This window comes from Macaca mulatta, chromosome 15, assembly GCF_049350105.2.
Source record: "Macaca mulatta isolate MMU2019108-1 chromosome 15, T2T-MMU8v2.0, whole genome shotgun sequence".
NCBI lineage: Eukaryota > Metazoa > Chordata > Mammalia > Primates > Cercopithecidae > Macaca > Macaca mulatta.
Window position 1 is genome coordinate 64,389,537 of NC_133420.1, and position 13,290 is coordinate 64,402,826.

The window sequence follows — 13,290 nt, forward strand, 5'->3', positions numbered from 1 at the left end:
GCTACTCTTCATGTTCTTTGACCAGGGATGCTTTCCCCATTTTCTAGATTTGATGGAGATTTCTAAATCTTCTAAACTCCGCCTCCTTTTATTTTCCCAGTACTGAAGTTAACCCTAAAAGTGGGAAAATGCCTTAAAGAACACAGGCAGACTGCTCTCATGGCAACCCATTTTCAGGAAAGGCCACCACCTACATCTTGTCTGTGGGCCTGGAATTTAAAAGCATTGTGCTTCCCCAGACTAGGAGGAACCAGAAGGACGAGTCAGAAGACTTGAGATAAAGATGAAGCTGATTCTTTTTACTAGAAATAACTAAGCCAAGAACCAAGAGACAAACTGCATGTATTCCCATTTCACATCTCTCCTCTTCTTTCCAGCTTATCTAACAACTCTAATTCATTGAGGAATTCTTCATCTAAGAACCCTATCCATCGTGTGAGGCATTACTGCTTCATCTCAAGGTCTCATGGGGCCAGGACCAGCCACGCCCCTAATCTGGCCAACTGAGTGTAGCCTGGAAAGATGCACTACGTGCACAACCAGAATTTCTGGGTCTTGGGCTTGGTGCCCAGCTGCCTAGGTAGACTATGCTCCCAAGTCTAGCGGATGTCAAAGTCTTCCTTCTCTCTTCCCACAAGGACAAAATCTGAATTTCCAAAGATAATCTTTTTTTCTTTTTTTTTTTTTTCTCTCCCCAACCATGTAGGGATTGGGTATCCCTGATTTGCTCTTGGTATTAGCCCTGAACAATGTTCCTGGCTCTACAACGGCTGGAGCTGCAAGTGGCCTTTCAAGTTTGTCTTTAAAAAAGAAGTACTGCGGCCAGGCGCAGTGGCTCATGCCTGTAATCTCAGCACTTTGGGAGGTCAAGGCAGACAGATCACAAGGTCAGGAGTTTGAGACCAGCCTGGCCAATATGGTGAAACCCCCTCTCTACTAAAAATACAAAAATTAGGTGGGTGTGATGGCGGGTACCTGTAATCCCAGCTACTCAGAAGGCTGAGGCAGGAGAATTGCTTGAACCCAGGAGGCAGAGGTTGCAGTGAGCCAAGACTGCACCACTGCACTCCAGCCTGGGCAACAGAGCAAGACTCTGTCTCAAAAAAAAAAAAGAAAAAAAAAAAATTAGAATTGTTTAGTAAGCTTAGTAAACCAAGATGGAAGCTCTGTATACAACTACATGAAGTCATGAGCAAGTGCTACTGGACTGACAATCAAGAGACTTAAGTTTGGGTCTTGTTCCACCAGTGACCTTGGATTAAACACTTGACCTCTTTGTGAATTAGTTTCCTCATCTGTAAAATGGGGAAGATAATTACAGGAATGTTATTATATAAAGCTAAAATGAGAGATCCATACTTTGTAAAGCACTGTCCTGTTGTTATTGCTACTGATATGGCAAGTACCTGAGTCAACAAAGTAGGGAAACCCATATCTAAAGCAAGCATCCAACCACCTAAATGGCACAATTTGAGTGAGCCATGACTTTTACTTCTGCCCCAGACTCCTGCCTTTCCCAGTCCCTTCTAATGGTCTGCAGCAGTGCCTGGAATCCTGCGAGGAGAGTGTCACCCTTAAAGTTAGTCCTGTTTTCTCCTAGAAGTTTTCTTTTTAAGGTAAGGAGAAGGAAGAGTAAATAATTCAGTTCCCAACACCCCATTCAAGTGTCAGGAGGCTGGCCATCTCTCAGATACCCTGAAAGCATGAGGAAGGGACAAATGGCTATAGGAGCCAAGCTTTATCTTTCCAATGCTGGTGAGGCCCAGAATTCATTGCCAGGTCTTCTAAGGCCAGCCTCACTTTGGTCCAGATAAGGCAGTTTGTCGGGAACAATAATGAAGCTGACTTGCCTGCTACTGATTCAGTGTAGACCAGGCTAACCTGGGGCCTATCTGCTTCTGCCCCTCAGATCAATACTGCAGACATAATTTTTTTTTTTTTTTTTAAGTAGAGATGGGGTTTCTCCATGTTGGTCAGGCTGGTCTCGAACTCCCGACCTCAGGTGATCCGTCCATCTCGCCTCCCAAGTGCTAGGATTACATGTGTGAGCCACTGTGCCCAGCCCTGCAGACAAATTGGCCTCATTTCCTGGACATCTTACAAGGTATTCCCTCCCAAACTGCAGTGCTTACAACACTGGCTGGCCAGCCACACAGAGGGCAAATGGCATAGCCACTGGGTTTAGAGTCCTTTCCTGTGGCCTCCTGAAGACTGAAGGCAGAGCTGCCTGGTTCCCCATGTTACTGACAAATAGGAAATTTTCAACTAGAGCTGCCACAGCAACTTCTCCCAGCCTCAAACAAAGATGCTTGCTTCCATATTAAACAAACAAAACCCTCCACACCTTCTGAGTTGGTAGCCACTGCCCTGGGATGAACTTCGAACTCAAGAATCTCTTCTGGTGATACAGAAGGGGCACCAAACTCACTTAGTAATGCAGTCTTTGGGCTTTGAAGCAGGGGATGGAGCTCGATGTGATGCTCAGAGGACCAACCAGTCACTGTGCTGAGCTCAACTGAATATCAGAAGCCAGAATGGGCTGAAAGGGCAACCCTCAGGGACACGAGGCCCAATTCACCTCCTTCCCAGCCTCTCTTTGCTACTACTGTCCACAGAAGTGAAATGACAAGGAGCAAACTGTAAGAAGGACCATTTGATCTCTAAGTCAGTTGAACTGCATGAGTACTTACTGTGTGTGCCAGGGAGATAAGATGCAGTCCCTGCTCTCTAATATATTAAGATTTGGAGAGAAAGATATATATATGATCACAATATAAAGTGATACATATTATAATAAAAGTTATAATAAAAAGTAAGCATTTAGCTGGGCACAGTGGCTCACGCCTATAATCACAACACTTTGGGAGCCCAAAGCAGGAAGATCCTTTGAACTCAGGAGTTAAGAGACCAGCATGGGCAAGGTAGGGAGATCACATCTCTACAAAAAAATAAAAAATTAGCTGGGCATGGTGGCATGTGCCTGTGGTCCCAGCTGCTTGGGAGGCTGAAGTGGGAGGATCGCTTGAGCACAGGAGGTTGAGGCTGTACTCCAGCTTGGGTGACAGAACAAGACCCTGTCTAAAAAAAAAAAAAGAGAAAAAAAAAGAAAAACAAATTAAGATTTAATTCAGGAGTTGGGAATGGAAAGGAGGTGAGAGGCCCAGCAAAATGAGGCAGACAAGGCCACAGAAAAGTAATGTTTGAGCTGGGATGGGGGAAGTAGGCTCTGGAGTCCACCTAGCCTTGGAGTTTCCTTTAAGGCACCCAATGTTATCACTCCGCCCTACCTTGTGGGCCTATTGACTCTAGACAACTCTCCAAATTTCATACACACACAATCCGGAAAAAACCATACCTTTCTGTGCTCTTTTCCTAAGGACTGCCTAAGGCTGGGAAAAATAAGGCAGCCCTTTCAAGGAATATCTGCATTTGAAAAGGTAGCACATCAAAACAAAATGAATTAATCAAAAAGATTAAAGCTTTAATGATGGAAAGCTAATAAATACTGCAGGGAGTAGACCCCTTAAGCCACATTGCATCACCACCAGCCTACCAACAAAAAAGCGAAAATAAAACACCTCAGTTTTTTGAAATGGCTGATTCTTTTATCCTTCTCTCTGACTTGTCAAATAAATGTAATTAGGAATGTAACTATTCCTTGTAAAAATTGCTTCTGACCCAAATCTGGCTTAGAGGAAACAACCAGGGGGCCTCTGGGAACAGACCAGGGCTCGATGTACATATATCAAGCAGCTTCTCAGTTAGTGTGAAACAATCCTAGCAAGCAGAAATTCAAGAGCTCTGAGCCCCCCAACAGAGGATAGAGCATTTCTGGGTCATATGTTAATTATGCTGTATGGCTAATATGGGCTAAGAGGAATGGATTTCTAGGGCCACAGCAGGTATGGGGATTCTCAGGATGTTAATCATCAAAATGATCAGGGCACGAGATACGGCAAGGGAGATTAGGCAAAGGGAATGGGAAATGCCCTAGATCAAAGGCTTAGCAAGGTCCCAGTATTGCAGTTCCTAGGACTTGCCATCCCTCCTCATCAGCATTAAAAACAGCCCCATTTATAGGCCAGAAGCTAGACATATACAAGGGAAAGAAAACTTCAAGCCTCTATATCCAAGAATGGAGACAATCTCAGGTAACATACAGTTAAAAGACAGTGGCATGAGGGCAGACCTAGCCTTCAGAGGGCGGGCATATCAATACCTCATAATGGAGCCTGAATGCCAGGCAGGGGAGCAGGCTATTCTGTGCCCTGCCCAGGGCTCTCTTTCAGCAGTAGCAAGGTTTATTATACCAAGGAGTATAACAAACCATACAACAAATACAATCACACCCAGAATCTAACCCATGACAAAGACTCTTCTTTGTCCAAACATGAGTCGGGCTCCTCTGAGTCATCTTTCTGAGTAGGCCCCTGACATTGGTCCATTTAGTCCAGTTTTAACAAGAATCCAGCTAGGTCATTTTAGTGAAAATTCCCACCCTTGATTTCTGATCAAATTCCTCATCTTTCACCCTTAGTATCTGTCTATGCTTGATATCTGACCAAATTTCTTATCCCCTACCCCTGATATCTTACCACCTTGGTCTGCCTTCAGCAAAAATCCTGTCAAGTAAGTTTAGCCAAAATCCCCTTTGATACTTCATCTTAGTAATTTCCATCCACTGATCCCCCACCCTGCTCCTTGGCTAAATTCCCACTTTTCCTTATATTTGGAGTTGAGCTCAATCGTTCACCCCTACTACAAAATCCCAGTGTTGTCGTCCCCCCACATAAAGTCTGTCTTACCATATTTAACAAGCGTCAAAATAATTTTTTGTTTAACACTCACATGCCCTCTTTTTCCTTACTACCTTCTGCTCTTGTGAGTAGACTGAAAAAGATATGAGCGCAGGAGAATCTACTCACTGAACACCCCACCACAAAAAAACCCATCTCTATCCTCGTACTCTAGAATTTCCTTCACAGAACTTATTCCCATCTGATAGATAATATATTTGTTTGCTGCTTCATTATCTGTCTCCGTCCCCGACCTCTGCATCCTACAACATGAGCAGGGACTTTGTTTTGTTCATAACTGTATCCTCAGCACCTAAAATAGTGCCTGTGCTCAAAACAAACAAACAAACAAACAAAAAACCAAAACGAACCAACCCTGTCATTGAATAAAAGAAACCAGAATATAGTTGGACGAACCCTTTAGAGGGTATCTAGGCCTGGAATCTCATATTACATTGTGATCTAGGCTATGGAGTAGTCTTATCATCATAGTGCTTTCCTAAATTTTGAATTTGAAAGTCTTTAGGCAGGGCAGGTACTCTAGCTTCTCAAAAGCCCTACTGCCCTTGACCTAGAATGAGACCCTTGTTGTCATTAATCTGTTTTGCTGTGGCAGACTACTAAATGGGAGGCTCCTATTCAAAGACCCACAGCGGGTGTGAACTCCATTACATTGGAAGCTGTGTCTTATTTGTTTCTGAATTTCCAGTGCCTAGAACAGGGCATTACTATGCCTGTCACACAGTGATAATTCATTGCCATGGAAAGAAAAATGAATTGATGGCAGAGCTGAATTAGAATCCAGGTCTCCTAATTTTCTCATCCATTTCTGTTTCCATGACAATATGCTGCATTCAAGTTCTAGGTTTCCTTCTAGATTGATGGCTTACAATCCTCTTTCATTGTAAAACTAAGGTGGAAATATTCCCCCAATTGTACTTAAAATTCTCTGGGAACTCACTCAGGACAAAAAAAGAAAAAAGAGGAAAAAAAAAGAGGGTGGGGACATGGCAGCACTGGTCTCTGCCAGACTGTCAATTAGCTGGTATCTCTCCAGTGTATGAGACTGGCAGGGAGAGGCCCTGCCATGGTTCCTGTTATCCCAGGGATGCTGTGACGGGGCTCCCATCCCCCACCCCGAGTTGGAGAAGCTGCCCCAATCCTTGTGCTAGTGATCGGTGAGTCTAGAGTAGCACTGACTAAAAGAAATATAATGTGAACCACATGTGTCATTTTAAAATTTCAAATAGTCTTATAAAAAAGAAACAGGTAGAATTTTAATATATTTTATCTAACCCAATAGCCAAAGTATTATGTCAACATGTAATCAATATAAAAAATTATTAATCATATACTTGCATTTGTTTCCAATACTAAGTTCTTGAAATCTGGTATGTATCTTGTGTTTAGAATACATCTCAAATTAGACTAGCCACATTTCAAGTACTCAGCAGTCACATGTGGATAGTAGCTACCACATTGGACAGCACGGGTCTAGAATTCCGGGGTGGGAAATACTCTGGAGAGCCTCCCAAAGCTGGCAGTAGAAGCTCACTGTAAAGGGTACACTGTCATCCCAGAGGCAGTCGAATGTTACATTCTTTCACTCATCTTTTCACCTGCTCACTTTGATCCTGGCTGGAAGCAGCCCATTTCCATTTTGTGTGAGGTTCAATCCTCCTCAAGGCTACAAAGAACAAAGTATCAAGGCCCCAACCTGCAGAAGATGAGAGCTTTTCTCCCTCTCAACCTGACCCTGCTTCTTTCCAACACTCTGCAGAAAACCACAGGATAAACCTGGTTACCTCAACAGAAGCTTCCCCTTCACATAGAAGGCTTAGCAACCTCTCACAGACAAGAACATAATTTCAGTGCAACTGGACCAAGAGTATGCTGTCCTATCCAACTCATACTAGAGGGACACATAGTAGTAAGAGATTATATTTGTTTAGAATTTTCAGTTTATATGATTCCTATTTTATCATCACAACAACCCTGTGAGGCAGGAGGGTTGTTATCGGTCTGATTATTCTGATTTCATAGATGAGAAAAATGAAGCTCAGAGAGGCTAAATGACTTGACCAAGGTCACTGAGTATAGCTAGGACTTAAAAGTGAGCCTTCAATCTGCAAAGTTAGTGCTCTTTTATCATACATGCAAGACACAAGTGGACACACTGTTTATTGCGCACGTGTGCATACATTCAAGACTGAGAAAACTCAAGATGACTTTTCTATTTATATGGCATATGCACACATGAAAGGGATGAATTAATACATTAGGATGGTGGTTTTTCCTCTTTCTCTCTGTCTCTCGCTCTCTCACATACGCACACACAGGAAGGGTGGAAAGGATACAGAATATATTCAAGAACAGAAAGGTTACTTGAGTACATGCATACACACAGGAGATGAAGGGATGGATTATATATGTATGTGCAAGTAGGGAGAGAAGAATTTTGCATATTCATATATGCAAGCTGAATGAATGAGCTGTCTATACATATGCACATGCAGGAGAGGAATGGACAGGTCATTTATTCATTAACACATATGGACACATCAAAAGGGTGAAACAGATTATTTGTATATGAGTATGCACACATCCAGAGGGTGGCTGGGTTATCTATATACATAAAGTACCACAGAGGAATGGATGGTCAGATTATCAGCACACAAACACATGCATGTGAAGATTCTACCCCAGGGCCGCATATGCTACTTTTCACTCATTATAATGACCCCCCTCACCAGCAAGTTGACTCAAGCAGTTATGTAATTAATGTAGCTGCTCCATATTCCACCCACAATTGCTTTCCTTTTGTCCCTGCTTGTCGTTCAGTCAGTCATACACACTCGGTACCACTTACCTTGCTGCTGCAACCAAAATAAGGGTTAAAGAAATTAAAAAAAAAAAACCACACACATTAAAATCATGAATTCTCAAGTTTTAGAATGCAAATGCTGTCTTTAAGAGGAAATCCATCCAGGAGCACTCCTTGGTTTGACAGAGAAGCCACAGGATGAACTTTCTGAGCCAAAACTCCACTGTTTGCCCAACCGACAAACAGAGCCAAGGAGCTATTATTCTCAGTTGTACCCAGCTGGCTGGCTCCACGGTACAAAGTTGATGATAGAAACAATGCCCTGCAAAAAAAACCCTCAGTGAAGGGCTGGGCAGGAGTCTCACTGGCTGCAAACGTAGAAATCTAATCTGGTCCACCTCTCTGGCAAGGGGATTCTGAGATCAGCCTGCTGAAGGCAACAGCAGCCAAACTTCAACTGGATGTGGAATTCTAACTCAATCGATTCTGGGCTTTGAGACTGAGGCAGAAAGCAGGGCAGCTCCTGCTCCTGCTGCTGCTCCTCCTCCTCTCCAGCTGCTTCCTGCCTGCAACCTCCCATAGGGCACCAGCCCTCCTCACACGTTCCTGGCGCACACACCCCCTTCCCAGCACACTCACGCACACACAACCCTTGCCAGCAAGCTCACTCACACACCCTTGGTAAGTGTCTCTCCCTTTCGCTAAATATAGATCTTACTCTCTCCCTTCCTCCATTTCCTTCCCTCGTTCTTCTCCTCCCTCCTTTCTTTTCCCCTATCTACCTCTCACATCTGGGCTATAGGATATAAACAGACACAGATGGCGACCTATACTTTCAGGAGCTCCTAGTCTCAGAGGGAAGCCAGAATGCAGCATGCCAGCCGTGGAAATGCTGGAGCACAATATAAAGGGACTCTTCCCTTCTACTGAGACGAGCTCTAAGTTGGTTGGTTGGTTGGTTGGTTTCGTGTGTATATAATCTGTTGTCAGCATTTGGCAAAGCTGAAGAATAGGTACAGTGATCAAGTGCAGTTAAAATCACATAATGCCATGTTCTTGGAGTAGACATCTAGTCCAGTTCTTACTGAACAGCTGGCACAAGAGAACCAACTGGAAAGTAAGAGCTCCCTCAGGCTATGCCAAAGCAACAACCAGGGAGAAGGAGGGGAAGTTAGGTGAGCTGAGATGAACTCTGTACTGCAGAAGCCTAGACCAAAGATGGTTTTGGAATCCAGAATTAGGAACAAAGTAACCTAAAATGATACCACAGTGACCACAAAGCTGCCTAAGGTACAGGGCCCTTTTTTGACCCCAAATTTCATAACTCTTCTTTGCCAATGGATGCCCTATCTCCCTGGAGACTCACTAGCCAGGTGGCTCTCATGTGACTCTAATTCCTAATAATTCAACAATTCTAGTTAGGACTCACTGGGAAATTGAATGTCCTTATCTTCAAAGAACACTCAAGTTGTTCACTGCAACATAATGTCCGGGCATAAGCCAGGACCCCTTGAAACTCTGGAGAATAAAATCCAAAACACATGAAACATGATATCCCCTTTCAACTCTGCAACCACAGGACATGAAAAACATCGCTTAACAAACCTAGATAACCTCAGAATCCTTCTCAATATAGAGCTCCGATCCGCCAGTAACAATCCAGTGAAGTCATTCCTCTTCTGTCTCCCCTGAGATTGATCTAATGAGAAAAGGCCCTCCTCCTCCTTAGGCCAACAGTAGGTGGGCAAGTTTAATTTACCCAGCATGTTCAAATCAGGTTCTCAAACCTTGTGACTTCTGCCGCCCTGCAACATTCCTCATGGCAATCCACAATACAGTATGGCCTCTTTAGCCCATAAATCAGGTACTCAGTCTATGGGGGCCATCCTAGGATCTGTCATTGCAGAACCCGCAGCCCTTTATGGTAGATAAAACAAGCTTTTAAATTAAGGATGATTTATTTGGCTTATCCAAGATCCTGAGAAGAAAGGGTTGATTTCAGAGCCAACATTTGCCTCCCTACTGCCTTCTTCCAATAACATTGCTTCCCCCTCAACCAAGGAAGAAAATTTAGATTCCAAGAGATGCTAAACAACCCATTTCTTAGCCATCCACCTCATTATGCAGCCAACACTGACAGCAGAGCACATACCTCCTAACCTAGTTGGGAGCTGGCTAGATGACAGAAGAGATAAGGGCTGACAGCACAACTATAACCACATCTAAATACAGAGGAAAAAAATAACTTGAAAACTGTCAAGTTTCTGTGGAAGTCACAGCCAATTTACTGTGGAGTTTCCCATCCTTCAGCCAGAAGAAGGAGGTAAAAGGTTTAAAACAAGAAATATAGGAAGACTGATTAAATTAGAATGCCCTCCCCCAAATCTGCAGCCACTCGTAAAAAGCCCAGAACAGTGGCTGTCATTATCAGGTTTGGTTGGGCTTCCTAGGCTAAGAAGAAGCTCAAACTTTCAAGAGTGGGAAAGATTCCCCAGAGGTAGGACCCTGCCGAAAGAACCTACTTCTTCCTGCCTAATTGACAAAGTGTCCCCAAGCCCTGGCTAAGGTCTCCAGATGGCATTCCTGAGGCTAATGGAACCCTGTCTTGTCACCCAAACACATTCAGCCCATTTTTCTAAGCAGCTTGGGCTTCCCAGAAAAACAAAGGCTCAGGCAATAGAAGACGTGGTTAGCATATGAGGCACAACAAATCTGCTATCTCCAGTTATAATCTTCAAACTTCACAGGAGAGCTCATACAGCTTTGACCACAAATTACCTTTGTATCCTTCCACCTTCCCACGTTCCAGCAAAAGCAAGAAACAGAGTAAGCGGGGAAGTGGTAAACAGTCAGTGAAAGCTCTTGTAAAAGAGCATGGCCACTTCTGCCACTGCTCTACACGGCCCACAGAGTGCCAGACACCACATGGCCAAAGGACATCAGGACTCCTCAGTAGACAAGCTCTTTGGGACAAGCAGGCAATTTGTTTTGTGAGCCACATGAACAACAATGCAGCCCCCTCGTCACAGTGGATCTGGCCCTGGGGAAGCCTGAGTAGGCCGAAAGGATGGGGTGCTTTTTAGAGTTAAGAAATAGCACAGCACCCACCTCAGTTGGGGAGCTTCCTCAAAGTAGGCTGCTCAGGAGCTAGCTGGGCAGAACTGGAAAAACAGATTGGGTTAAGAAGGAAAAGGCATTTATCCAGAAGCTGTGAAATGCTCTAAACAGACATTCTCAAGGTCTGGTTCCCAATTTAAATCCTTGCAGGGATCTTCGCCTAGAGACAGATGAGTCAAGATGGAAATTCAACATGATACACTGACACTCACGCAGAGTTGTGGGAAGGTTCAGACCTGCAGGAGTTCTAAAGGGGAGCCGAATGGGTGGGTTAGTCAGAAAACCACCTGGCATACAAAATTCATCTTCAGCTAAAGCAACTGAGTGGTGTCACAGGAATACTGGAGGAGGGCCTCACCAATCACAATTCTCCCCACTCACACAAACCAGTCTAAGTCTCCCTGACGCCAGATACAACTGGTCCAGAAGCAAAGAATATGCCTGCTCCAAACCTGGCCTGCCTTTTCAGGTGTCAATGCTAGAGACAGGCTGGGTCAGGACCAGCAGGTGCTTACCTTATTTCCCAATAACAACACAGATGCGAGGTACAAAGGATGGGTGCGGCCAATGTCTATATCATGCAGGAGTCAGCTTGTGACTGTTTTCCTTCTCTACTGCTAAGGAAAGCCAAAAGCAACATGAAAAGCCTGACATATAGTCACACAGCTGGGATTTATTTCATGAGGAGGATGGTTCTTCTGGTGGCTAAGAAAAGTCATTTTTCCCCCTGTAGAATGATGCCCTCCCTACACCGTGGAGAAACCATATGCAGCAGAGAATGATGGGCAACGTGAGGTAATCCTCCTCCTTCCCTGAGGAGCATGCCTTCCTAGGGGAGTGACGAGCCTGGCAGAGATGTGCTGACTTTACTGATGCACTAAGACATAGCTGCTCTGTTACCTAATCAGACCCGACAAGCTGCAGGGCAGGCCCTAAGAGTCATAAATTGCTGACAAGTCTTAGTCCTACAATCAGGTCAAGGACCATCCCTGATTAGCAGAAACTTGAACATAAGGAGCTGATAAACTTCTTGGAACTGCCCAGCTAACCAGTTAGGTTTTCAGCCTGTCTCTCCAAAGGCTGTGGCCCCACATCTATTTCAGGATCAAATAATTAACAATTCGTGATCATAAGAAACCTAAATGTCTAACTGCTCTCTCACATAAACCTGAACAATAGTCACAGCTCCCAGATTTAGGACTAATGCCGGTCCTAAAGTAGTATTTGTTTATATATATATCTCCCAGCCCAAGCCACAGAGTGCATTGGCCCTGCCTCAATCTCTATACCTGAAGGAAACAAAGAGGCCATATACTGAGGATCCTCTAAAAGGAATCCAAAGTTTGAAATCCCAGGGAGAAACAAACCTCTTGTACTAAGTGGAAACTAACTGGGTTCATATTGATCAAATATCCCCTCAGTTCTTTGTGGCTTGTTCTAAGATATATCTAAGAATAAGATACAGGGCAAACCCAAATCTGGAGAATTCTCTTGGCTCAGGCCCCTGTTTCTACAGTCTTGTGGAAATATGTCCCTAGCCAGCAGATGAGTTTCAAGTGTCTTGAGATTTAAAGAAGAGACCCCAGAGAGGTGGGTTTTTCCCTATAGGACTCTCCAAATGTTCAAAAATATCTGATATGAGGTACTGAGCTACAGGAAGGTAGCTAATGTACAAAGGGGAAAAGAAGACTTAATGGAGACGTATCCTCCACTGGGGATCTCTGACAGTAAGAGGGAAGCATGGTGGAAAGAAAGGGAAGCACTCAACTAGATAAGTCAGAAGAGAGAACTACGTGTTTAGAGCCCTAGGCTGCCAGCTCACCCATATCAGCTCCATGCAGAGATTATTCTCTGCTCAGATGCTGGATCATTGGAGTTCATATATTCTAATTCTTTACCCAGTGAGAGAAGCCCCTGCAAAGCCCTTTGTGCCTCTGTTGTAATCTATTTTACCTTCTTATCTATCGATGTCTCCTCTGCAATCTTTAGTCCAGGCTTATTTCTCACTTCAACTACTGCAAAATATTCATTCTCCCTAGTCTCCACTCCTTCAGAACCACCTCCCACTCACTCCTCTTTACCCTTGATCCATGATGCATAATTTGCTAGGGGGATATTTCTAAGATGTACATAAGTTTTTGTCACTCATTTTCTTAAAAATCCATGAGTGACTGTGCTTAAAAAAAAAAAAAAAAAAAAAAAGTCCTAGTTTTTTGCCATGTTATCAAAGTTCTTTCTTGACCTGCCCACGTCTAGAGGAATTTGGCTTCCCAATACCCTAACTTTAGTCAAAGCAAACCCCTTGAACTCACTTAATGTGCCATCTCATCCTTTCTGTTTCCAGATGGCCCTATCTAGAGTGCCATCAGAGAGTAAACATCAGGATGGTGAGAAGGTAGGAACCTTTCCAAGTGCTTTGTCAGAAGATAAGATGTGTAAATAAACATGAAAAACTACTTTGGTACCTGTTATGGGCTGAATTGCCTGAACGTCTGTGTCACTCCAAAATTCATATGTTAAAATCCTAACTCCCAAGGTGATGGTATTAGGAGG

The 13,290-nt window shown here is 43.9% G+C and overlaps 1 protein-coding gene and 2 long non-coding RNA genes across 29 annotated transcripts in view; 1 reads left to right on the forward strand and 2 right to left on the reverse strand.

Moving 5' to 3' along the window:
• The window catches only part of LOC144334643 (uncharacterized), a 190,992-nt gene that overhangs the window by 70,514 nt on the left and 107,188 nt on the right, over window positions 1–13,290 (forward strand). The gene's annotated exons all lie outside the window — the stretch shown is intronic.
• The window catches only part of UNC13B (unc-13 homolog B), a 235,883-nt gene that overhangs the window by 52,888 nt on the left and 169,705 nt on the right, over window positions 1–13,290 (reverse strand). For 2 of the 27 annotated variants that reach the window (XM_077965783.1, XM_015117496.3), the window contains exon 1: window positions 7,666–8,121. The exons of the other annotated variants lie outside the window; for them this stretch is intronic. The gene's annotated coding sequence lies outside the window, so the exon portion shown is untranslated. Of the gene's footprint in view, window positions 1–7,665; window positions 8,122–13,290 lie in introns of those variants that run through there. 27 annotated transcript variants of the gene reach the window in all.
• Window positions 1,604–8,121, reverse strand: LOC144334656 (uncharacterized). Its single transcript, XR_013404767.1, has 2 exons — window positions 6,021–8,121; window positions 1,604–2,052 (listed from the first exon to the last, which is right to left on the reverse strand). It is a non-coding gene; the product is annotated as an uncharacterized LOC144334656 (long non-coding RNA).